Source organism: Electrona antarctica (assembly GCF_951216825.1).
Source record: "Electrona antarctica genome assembly, chromosome: 21".
Taxonomy (NCBI): Eukaryota; Metazoa; Chordata; class Actinopteri; order Myctophiformes; family Myctophidae; genus Electrona; species Electrona antarctica.
Window position 1 is genome coordinate 41,210,517 of NC_136802.1, and position 11,523 is coordinate 41,222,039.

General features: G+C 45.3%; 1 long non-coding RNA gene across 1 annotated transcript; it reads left to right on the forward strand.

The window, feature by feature from the left end:
- The first annotated feature begins 10,506 nt into the window (after positions 1–10,506).
- LOC306914655 lies at positions 10,507–11,300 on the forward strand. The gene is made up of 2 exons (XR_013788720.1): positions 10,507–10,716; positions 11,227–11,300. It is a non-coding gene; the product is annotated as an uncharacterized lncRNA (long non-coding RNA).
- Positions 11,301–11,523: the final 223 nt, after the last annotated feature.

Below are 11,523 nucleotides of genomic sequence, written 5' to 3' on the forward strand. Positions count from 1 at the left end.
AGGTCCGGGACCCCCCTGGTGGCCTCGGACCCTATACAACCCTACAAACCAGTGGTTCCTAAAGTGCGGTCCGGGGACCCCCAGGGGTCCTTGAGGGAGTTCCAGGGGCTCCCCAGATAAATGATAGTTTGGAACCAAATGGACCCTTATGGGTCTGTAACTCTGAGAGTGTACAAATGGAACCAAATGAGGTCCATTTGGTTCCATTTGTACACTCAGAGTTAAATTAACATTGGTTTTACAATATAAATTGCGGGTCCCCCAGAGATAGAAATGCCATCAAATGGGGGTCCGTAGACTAATGCAGGTCAAACTATCTCACAACGGGTAAGGGCTAGTATATATAATCACGAGAAAAAAGCATAATCTGGATTGTTTTGAGACCGATTTCGATATGCTAACGATGATATTGTGCATCTCTAGTATGGCGCCCTGAGGCGCTCAACCATATGGGGTTGAAGTGTGTGTCTGTGCTGCACGACGTCCCGTTTCCTCTGCATGTCACATGACGTCTGACTCCTCCGCCCCACCAGGAGGCGCTGTGCCCCGCCCAGCTCATCCTAGAGGAAGAGGGTCTTTGTCGATTGGCCCAGACGGTGGATGCTCTGGTGGAAGCCCCACCCCCGACGCCACGCCGGACTTCCCGCCAGGACTCCTCCTCCTCCTCCCGCTAGGACTCCTCCTCCTCCTCCCGCCAGGACTCCTCCTCCTCCTCCATCAGACCGGCTCCGCCCACCAACGGGATCCCGTCGTAGTTCCCGTCGACGTTGTTAATGGAGAATGAGGGCCTTTCTCGGCCCCGCCCCGCTCCAATTGTTTTTACATTTTGTTTAGGAACCAAGATGGCCGCAGCACCAGGAGGGGGTGGGGCGGAGGGGAGCAGGGCGGGGTCGACATATGCCCTTACTGGGCTGCATTCACACATTCAAGACACCTGTCTTGTGTCTGAACACAGCTTTGATGGATGTGTTCTGCCCCCCTCCCCCATCAAACAGAAATGGTTGGTCAAACCATTGGGCTGCCATTGGAGATGCAATTGGAGGCTGGAGCGGCTTTTAAACACAGGTGTCTTGAATGTGTGAACTGCGGCACGCTGATTATAGATGTTTATAAACGAGAGCTTGTTGCAGCTGGCAGCTCATCCAATGACTGAGTCATTCTTATTTTGTACCAAATGGGTTCACAGGTTTATTCCTACTAACGACAACATTACATGTTTAATTAAGACAGTGGTGCTGACTTTAGAGATCACACGTTCACAAGTCAGATCTACAAGCTCACAATGGAAACAAAAATGATCCAAGTGAACTTGTAGACTTCCAGTTCGCGCCGCGCTGTCGACAGAACATGCATTAGGCCTAATAGTTAGGGATGCACCCATTTATACATCGGCCATACATCGTTGATCGGCCGATATTGCCAGCAGTCAATGTTTATGTCCTTTCATAAATCTATATGTGATTGAAAATGTGCTCATTAAAAGAGATCGTGAAACTGGGCCATGGCTCAATGGTCCAGGCACCTTGGCTGGTAATCCAGTCTGGCAGTGTGCCGCGGGTTCGACTCCCGATCCCGATGGCCTTTACTGCATGTCTTCCCCCCCCATCTCTCTCCCCATTTCCTGTCAGCCTACTGTCTGTCCCTCCATAAAAAATATAAAATAAAGGCGAAAGCCACAAAAAAACATTAAAAAAAAGAAAAGAGATTGTGAATGACTGAAGGACTTTATAGGGGGGGGGGGGGGTTGTTACCAGTTTATCTTTTAAACCCGGGTTCTGTTTTCATGGAGCACAAGAAGGGTGGGTGTAGACGTTATTAGAATTGGTCCATTTGTTCATTGTTGGACATTTTTTGAGCTGGTAATTTTGTTTTTTGCTTGCTTGTTTGGTTTCGCCAAATGCAAGTTTATGTTCTTAATTATATCTGTCTGAAAACATAAAAATCCATCCATCCAGTCATCTTCAACCGCTTATCCGTATAGTTGGGTCGCGAGGACAACAGCTCCACCAGAGAGCTCCAGACTTCCCTATCCAGAGCAACATTAGTATCTTCGTCCTGGAGGATCCCGAGGCGTTCTAAGGCCAGTGAATCCATGTAATAGGCCACTCAATCTAAGGTTTGAACAAAACAATTAGCAATAGTAATTGTTCAAGGTCTTTTATGAATCTTAGGGTCATCCAAATAACATATAAAACATTGAAAGTTGGGGTACCATTAACAACATAAGGCTACATTTTCATTCTTCTTTAAGTAGCACTAGACCTGTATGTGCCCGTCGCAGTCGGCCACCGGGCTACTTGGGAACGATGCAGCTTGGAAACCTAATAATATACGTTGCCATAGCACCCGTTTTTACTGTCAGCCGGTGTCCCACATGGAGATCTATGTATGTGCCTGTGTGTGTGAAGACTGAAAAGTGTGCTTGGCAATCAATTGGGCCGACTGGCAGAGCCTGATTGGTTGAGCCTCAATTGGCTGAGGCAGAGGCTGGAAATTGCACAGGTGAAAGGATTAGGCCCACTGGCAGAGCCTGAGCAGAGCCTTTTGTGGTGGTTCTGGAGAAGCGTGGGTCCGACCGACTCGATACCAGGCACTGCACTCCCTGTGGGGGTGTGGAACATGTCTGTCGAATTTGAAGTCGGTGGGTCAAACGGTTCTCGAGTTACGTGCATTACAACCGCACACACACACGCACGTACGCACGCACGCAGAGACGTGGCACATTTATAGTAGGACTAGACCTGTACGTGCCCGTCGCAGTCGGCCACCGGCCTACTTGGGAACGATGCAACTTGGGAACCTAATGATAACTAGAACTGCACTCTGTCGAGTGGATTACAGGAAATGCCTATATGTATATGTAATTTGTAAGTTGATTAGTGGTATACTGTGGTTACTTTTGATGCGTATGCACCGTCCCAGCATATGACGTCAGGGTGTAACTGGCGTCATATGCTAGCTCTCAATGATGACTAGCTCTCAATGATGACGTAATAAAGATGTGGATTAAAGGTCCCAATGCCAGAGTGTAATTGGTTAATTGGTTTTCCGATGGTGACGTAATGACGATTATGTTTTAGTGTCGGGAGGATTAGAGGTGATAGAAATTGGGCTACTGTTACAAAAACCTGCATAAAAAGATTTTGAAAAGAAAAGAGGTGATAGAAATGTTATAATTGGAATATCAATCTTAATGGGGTCACACAGGATATAGTGGTCACTTGCTCCAGACCAGTGGTTCCTAAACTGTGGTGCGTGCACCCCGTGTGGTGCGTGCACCCCGTGTGGTGCGCGCACCCCGTGTGGTGCGCGCACCCCGTGTGGTGCGCGCACCCCGTGTGGTGCGCGCACCCCGTGTGGTGCGCGCACCCCGTGTGGTGCGCGCACCCCGTGTGGTGCGCGCACCCCGTGTGGTGCGGGCACCCCGTGTGGTGCGGGCACCCCGTGTGGTGCGCGCACCCCGTGTGGTGCGGGCACCCCGTGTGGTGCGCGCACCCCGTGTGGTGCGCGGCCGCCTTCTAGGGGGTGCGCGACATGAAAAGGCTAATGGTGGTGCTATGGTTTTGTGGTGAATTATGAATCATATAGCATATTCATAATGACATGGTTAGTCATAATTGTACAACTTTAACTCTGTATTTATCCCTGGTCTCACTCCATTGTCTCACCAAAGTGCCTTAAACTGAAGCCTATTTGCATATCAATTGTTCCACAAGCAGGAAGCCAATCTATGGCTGAGAGACGGTCCTTCCAAATTGTAGGGTTTACCATTTGACTTCTCAGATAATTCTTGGGAAGTGATCTGTGATCTGATATTATCTTTAGGGTTTGTTTGAACATCTGTTATTGCTCAAAATAGACCACATGGGGCTTTGGCCTTCCTGTTTGATAAGTGACAGAGGAGCCAATCTTTATGATAGGAGGTTAACCGTTTGTCTCTATGCATTTTATTATAGTGCCTGTCACAGGTGGGGGTCTTTGACTTCCTGACACACACACACACACACACACACACACACACACACACACAGTTGGAATTGAGGGAAACTGGTAGCCACACCAGGCTCTCTGCCTGGAAGGAGATCGAAGGCCTCAAAATGCTGTATGGAATTGATGCTTGATGCTTGTAACCGGATGTAACTATGGGATATGCCTTGATTGAATAAAGAAGGACTTAATTGCCTGTAATCGCAACTCATTTCATGCTATATTAGGAAAATAAGGTAATAATCCACAGACCCCTGTGAAGGAAAATATACGAAAATATACTAACAATAACATATTATGCCAATAATATGGCAAGTATATGCAGAATATAGCCCATGCTGCATATAAATGCCATATTCAGGTTCATATATGTGCATATGTGGATAAATAGGAAATGTATGTCTCTATATAGCAATATGCAATTTATATTTCCATGTCGGGGGGGTGCGTCAGCTAGGTCAGGAGGTAACGGGGGGTGCGTCAGCTAGGTCAGGAGGTAACAGGGGGTGCGTCAGCTAGGTCAGGAGGTAACAGGGGGTGCGTCAGCTAGGTCAGGAGGTAACAGGGGGTGCGTCAGCTAGGTCAGGAGGTAACAGGGGGTGCGTCAGCTAGGTCAGGAGGTAACAGGGGGTGCGTCAGCTAGGTCAGGAGGTAACAGGGGGTGCGTCAGCTAGGTCAGGAGGTAACAGGGGGTGCGTCAGCTAGGTCAGGAGGTAACAGGGGGTGCACGGCCAATAGGGTTTGGGAACCGCTGCTCTAGACAGGTTGAAATAGGATAGGAGGAACTGTTGTACAGTGTGTTAGGAGGAAGCTAGGATAGGTGGAACTGTTGTACAGTGTGTTAGGAGGAAGATAGGATAGGAGGAACTGTTGTACACTGCTATAAATGCTTAGAATGCATGCCAGTGCTTCTCAATTCGGGGTCCGGTGACCCCCAGGGGCCCTTGGGGGATTTCCAGGGGGTCACCAGTAAACGTAGGTAATGCAACATCACAATGGTTTGCACGCGACTAGACAGCAGCGCAGTCTGTTTTCACGTTTAAAGTGACATTTATAAAAGCTAACTGAGCATAAATGCTTAGAATGCATGCCAGTGCTTCTCAATTCGGGGTCCGGTGACCCCCAGGGGCCCTTGTGGGATTTCCAGGGGGTCCCCAGTAAACGTTTAAAACACCAAAAGGGGACCTTGCAACAGGTGTGTGTAGTTGCTTATAAAATGTCTTGACACACATACGCGCGCGCACACACATATATACAAATAGCAGACCTACAAGCTCGTAGCACGCCACCGCTTGCGGTTCTGCTATAACATAATGCACCAAAAAGGGTTCCCGTCCAGAATGGGTTAATAAAACCCAAAAGACTGACAGTATAATTGTGTTGACCTCTTGACCTCCGGCCTCTTCACCCCCACCTGAACATCCTCTAATGAAACGGTGGGTCGGATTATTTATTTATTGATTCATTTACAAACACACAACTTGTGTGTTTGTAAATGAATCAATCAAAGTGACTCGCTGAGTGTCTGACCTCTGACTGACTCTCTGTCTGTCTGTCAGTCGGCACCGAATGACCTTTGACCTCCTCGGCATGCCCTTTGACCTGTCCTGTCCTGTACCTGGCCAAGGACCCTGTGGGTGGTCAAATAGCTGAATGAGGACGCATGCATGGGAAACCAGAAGGTTGCGGGTTCGAGTCCCCAGGCTATGTGTCGAAGTGTTCATGAGCAATAAACGTAAGCCCTAACTGCTCCCCCCCGACCCCGAGCGATCCATGTGAGCACCTGAGCAGACATCTACTGGATGAAGCTGGAACAGAATGCGCTGCTGCATATCCAATATCCAAATCTACAAGGTCACAATGTGTCGCGGTGCGACACATTGTGAGCTTGTAGAGCTGCTATTTTCAAAAGACTGTTACACATTTGAAAACCTTAAATGGGACATTCTGCACAATTAGCACTTTTACTTTTGGTACCGTAAGTACATTTTGAAGCCAATGCTTTTGTACTTTTACTCAAGTAAATGTTGAATTCCGGACTATTAGTAAAGCAAAGTCAAAACCTTTAGTACTTTGTTTCCACCACTGCTGTTCCCCCGAGCCCTCCCCCCCCCCCCCCCCCCGAGCCCTCCCCCCCCCCCCCCCCCCCCCCCCCGAGCCCTCCCCTGCAGACGTTCCCTTCGTACTGCGAGGGAATTGAGGACAAGGAGGAAGAGATGAAAGGATTATATTTTGGGAAGTTCACCGCAGGGCGTTCTGTCCGCTTTCCAAGCGGCTATAATGGGACAGAGTCCACTTCACTTCCTCTTGGGAGTTACGCTTTCCTGCTATTTCCAAACATGGCTGCTGTTACGAACACAATGGTTCTCAACCATTTCAGGCCATGACCTGAAAAAATTAATAGAAATAAAATAAATATTCATATTTGAACCGGGGACTCCCCAACATAATCATATTTGATCTAGGGAGCCCCCAAAATAAACATTTTTGAACTGGGGACCCCCCAACATAATCATATTTGATCTAGGGAGCCCTCAAAATAAACATTTTTGAACTGGGGACCCCCCAACATAATCATATTTGAACCGGGGATCCTATGTGAACTGGGGACTCCCCAAAAGGGACCCCCACCCCAACGCGAGGCATTGTGAGCTTGTAGATCAACACAGGTGGAGAATAATAGCGGTGTCCTTTCCCTCATGGGTACGTAAGTCGACACAAGGGACATGTTGTTTGTTAGGTATTACACCCTGCAGAGAAAAGACACACATGTTATGCCCCCTGTAATGATATTAATGCAACGTGACTCAAATGTCACCGTGTGGTGTACAGTATGTAACCTTATGGAGGAAAGTGGCAGTTTTGCCGGTCTGTGGTTTGAGTCATGTTATTATCGCTTGCCTGACTCTCTGTCTCTGTCTCTCTCTCTCTCTCTCTCTTTCTCCCTCTCTCTCTCTCTCTCTCTCTCTCTCTCTCTCTCTCTCTCTCTCTCTCTCTCTCGCTCTGTGTGTCTCTCTCTCTCTCTCTCTCTCTGTCCGTCTCTCTCTCACTCTGACACAGACAAATCTTAAAAGGTTTCTTGGCTGTTAGCTTTTTTCAAATCTTTCTTTTTTAATCCTTATTTCATATCGATGGTTGGACACCTTGTATGTCCGCACTGTTTCCTCTTTAATTCTTTAATTATTATTGTATCAAAAAATACATAGTGAAAATGGCAGATCAACAAACAACAAACAAACAAAACCCACGAGACGCGGTGTGAGCTTGTAGATCGGCTGTGCTTCACTGCCATTGTGCGTCACTCTTCTTCTTGTTGTACGGCATAAGAAAGTTGAAATCTGGAGATGCGAGGTTTTCTGCCCGACTTTGTTTGAGGTGGAACTTGGGCCTTGCCGTGTAGCCCAAAATGACTGCTTTTCAACATGGAGTCGTTTTCGGTTAGACCGACAGATGCGGTCGTACGATGAAGTCTTATGACACACACACACACACACACACACACACGCACACGCACTTCCCCTTTCTTTCTCATGAAACCTCGCCAGCAGGAAATGGGGCAGCCTAGTAGTTGACGTGACATAAATAGCTCCGACCGGCTTGTCAGTTAAGGTACTTACTGTACTGTTACTGTAAAAGCCTCGTGCACAAACACGCGCACTAACTGCACCAATCCGGAGGGTTCGTTTAACTTAAGAGGGTGCACAAAAGGACCCGTAGGATCCATTGCTGTACTCTCTTAAGTGCACTCTCTATAAGTGCACACACTCTAAATGAAGTGCACACTCTTGACTCCAAATGAGCTCTCCGTATTCTGCGGTGTGTCCTGTCACTTTAAGAAGCCACGGTCGCTTTGCTTTCCTAACTTTTTCACACGCGATCCTTTCTAAAGCACACAACGGATAGTAATAATGGTTCAACGTGTTTTTATTGTGTTCTTAATAGATGATGCTGTCTCTACTATGATGCACTGAGCAGTACAATGATGCTGTCTCTACTATGATGCACTGAGCAGTACAATGATTTGCTGCTTTACTTTTCATTAGACGGTTTGTTCAGGGCCACAAGCTGCTGCTTTAGTATTTTTAACAATTCCGTCTGTGTGTGTTTTAACATAATGCAGTAGCAAAGCTTTTAATGTACAAAAGCCATAAGGGTGGTTTTGGAGACATATTGTGTCGATGATAATGATAACAGTGTGTGTGTTTTTTGTGTGTGTGTGTCACATCGTCAGGGGGAGGGGGGGAGGGGGGGGGGACTTCCTGACTATAGATCTGCACTTCAATCGTTTTTTTGCGGAAGTGAAACTGTAGCGTAACGTCAAATGTGAAAGTAGGAGTGACAAAACTGGAACTGGTGAATGATTCTGCAACCCACGTATTTTCTGTTTGCTACATGCAGAGGTACACTCTATAGCGACGATAGGCCTATCTCACAGAATATGTTGTTCCAGGGACCCACCCCCAGAAACAAAGATTTTAGTTAAAAAACTGAAACTCTGAAAGAATATATATTCAAAGATTTGAGGCACATTTTCACGATTTTACAAAAATAGCAGATCTACAAGCTCAAGTATAAAAAAGGGATTCCCGCCCAAAATAGGTTAAGTAAAAGTATCAATACTGCAATATAGAAATACTCTTATGAGTAAAAGTGTGGAATTCAAAATGTGCTTGAGTAAAAAGTACAGAAGTATTGGTATCAAAATATACTTAAAGTAGCCTACCAAAAGTAGAAAGTAGCCTACTTATTGTGCAGAATGTCCCATTTCAGGTTTTCAAATGTTAAAAAACATAACAGATCTACAAGTTGTTCTCCTTGTAGATCGGCTATTTTCAAATGTATACAAGAAGTGGTTAATGTATGCTTTGTAATAATACAACATTTGGATCCGAGATGTAGTGGAGTAGAAGTAATTGAAATGGGAAATACTCAAGTAATTATAAAAGTACATATACCGTACAGTACTTAGGTAAATGTAATTAGTTACCTTCCACCACTGGGCCAGGCCATGTTTTGCCAGTGTGTTTACTAGTAATCGGCCTTTGGTTTCATCCGTTCCCAGGATGCCGTCTGTTAGCTTGCAGAGGGAAAGCAGAGCAGGCTAGTTGAAGTCGAGTCCAAACTGGAATGTGGGTTCATTCCAGATGTGTGTCAATTATTATGACACTGTAAATGTTGAAACTTTGTGTGCGTGAAAAGTGTGTGTGGAATGGAGGTCACCGCGTCTTGTGTCATCATCCAATCCGTATAAGAGAGAGGGAGTTTTTAGAAGGACCATATTAACTTGTTTGTGATTCATGAGCACTGAAGTCTGACGTAATTTACCTGACTGGGACACGGGTTGTGTTTTTTTAATATTGCGTCAAATAAGAACTGTGTTCCAACAGCAAGGAATCACTAATGTTACTGAGGCAGAGTTATTGTATTTGCCACAAATAGATTGTATCAAATAGAGTGACTATCGTAAAATGATACCTCCCTGACAATAGCACCGGGACAATTGTGTTTACTTTTGGACCGCGATGACGATTCTAAGATGACCCAATGTTATTCTCCATATAGAGAAATGACTTCCGCGACCCCAGGGGATGAGCGAGTGACATCAGGACTTCAGTATACTCTATAACGGTGCACTTTAAAGCTACTACAGTCCCTCATACGGACTTTGCAGTACTGTATTCCTTCAACGAGCTTCTGTACTTGAAGATGTTGTGAAAGCCTTACGTCTGTCTGAAGCTTAGAGTATATATGAATAGAGACGTCACCTGAGTTCTCCTCCCATCCACTTGCATTAAGTTGCTCAAAAGCGCATGAGGCGATTTCACTCCTCCTTCCTTGTAGGAACAGAGTGCATTCTGGGATTGATTGGGCCAAACACATGAACGCGCTGCCATTGCACTGAAACCGCGTTCACGTGTCATCATGAACGTGCGCAATGATAGTCAACGGACCAGCGCGTTCATGTGTTTGGCCCACGCTGCAATACCAAATTCGGCCACTATGTCCATTGCGCCTCAGGGTTTCCTCCGGGTGCCGTCTCTATTCATATATACTCTAAGGTCAGAAGCCGTTAAAGCACACGTCAAAGTGCTGTTGTGAATGTGAGCCTACTCTTCACATTGTAGTCACCAGAGCCCTAGGACTTAAAAAAAGAAAAGTCAAATAATGGCTGACTTCTCGGGCCAATCAGAAGAGTTGGTTGGGCTCAATTATATGTATACTCAGGGTTGATTGAAAAAGAAAAGCCACTAATATATTATTTACACATGTATCTATTTTAAATTAATTACGTTAATTAATGGCTAGTCGATGATGATGCTAACGTTATTCCGTCCTAATCCACACACTGTGCACGATTATAAACTTAAGTTGACGATTTAATTTCCACGCAAATAATTGCGATTAACGATTGAATTGTGTTTGTTTTTTGCATTGAACATGGGAGCGTTACAATTTGTATTTCTGTTCGTAATCACAAATTGCACAGGGCAGATATGACACGTAACCTAAACAAACAAATCACTAACACATTTAATAATTTAGATCAGCTATTTCTTCTATTTTTGATTTTAAAAAAAGAAAAGAATTATGGTCATTTTTCAACATGGAAACGATTGAAGATCATGCAAAAACAATTGCGATTATCTCAAATAATTGTGATTAGGCGATTATAATTGATGTAAGAATTGTGACAGGCCCATCCACACTGATGCTGAGGAGTTGTGTTGTGTTCGTGTTCCATGCTGTATGAAATTAGATCTACACTACATCCACACTGATGCTGAGGAGTTGTGTTGTGTTCGTGTTCCATGCTGTATGAAATTAGATCTACAATACATCCACACTGATGCTGAGGAGTTGTGTTGTGTTCGTGTTCCATGCTGTATGAAATTAGATCTACAATACATCCACACTGATGCTGAGGAGTTGTGTTGTGTTGAAATTAGATCTACAATACATCCACACTGATGCTGAGGAGTTGTGTTGTGTTGAAATTAGATCTACAATACATCCACACTGATGCTGAGGAGTTGTGTTGTGTTGAAATTAGATCTACAATACATCCACACTGATGCTGAGGAGTTGTGATGTGTTGAAATTAGATCTACAATACATCCACACTGATGCTGAGGAGTTGTGTTGTGTTGAAATTAGATCTACAATACATCCACACTGATGCTGAGGAGTTGTGTTGTGTTGAAATTAGATCTACAATACATCCACACTGATGCTGAGGAGTTGTGATGTGTTGAAATTAGATCTACAATACATGAGATGATTTGTAAATGAAATAAAGGACGTGTGGAAATCCATCATTGTCGTTTTGTTTTGTAGTTGTTTGTAGTTTTAAAATTGTGAGGTCCAAATGTCCTCACAACGCACGCACGCGCGCGCGCACACACACACACACACACACACACACACACACACACAATTGGAGAGGCTTTAAGTGCGCATGCCGGTAGGCCAGTAAGGAGGGAGTTACAGTAGTCAAGTTTTGACATGACTGATGTCTGGATAAGGAGCTGGGCTGAC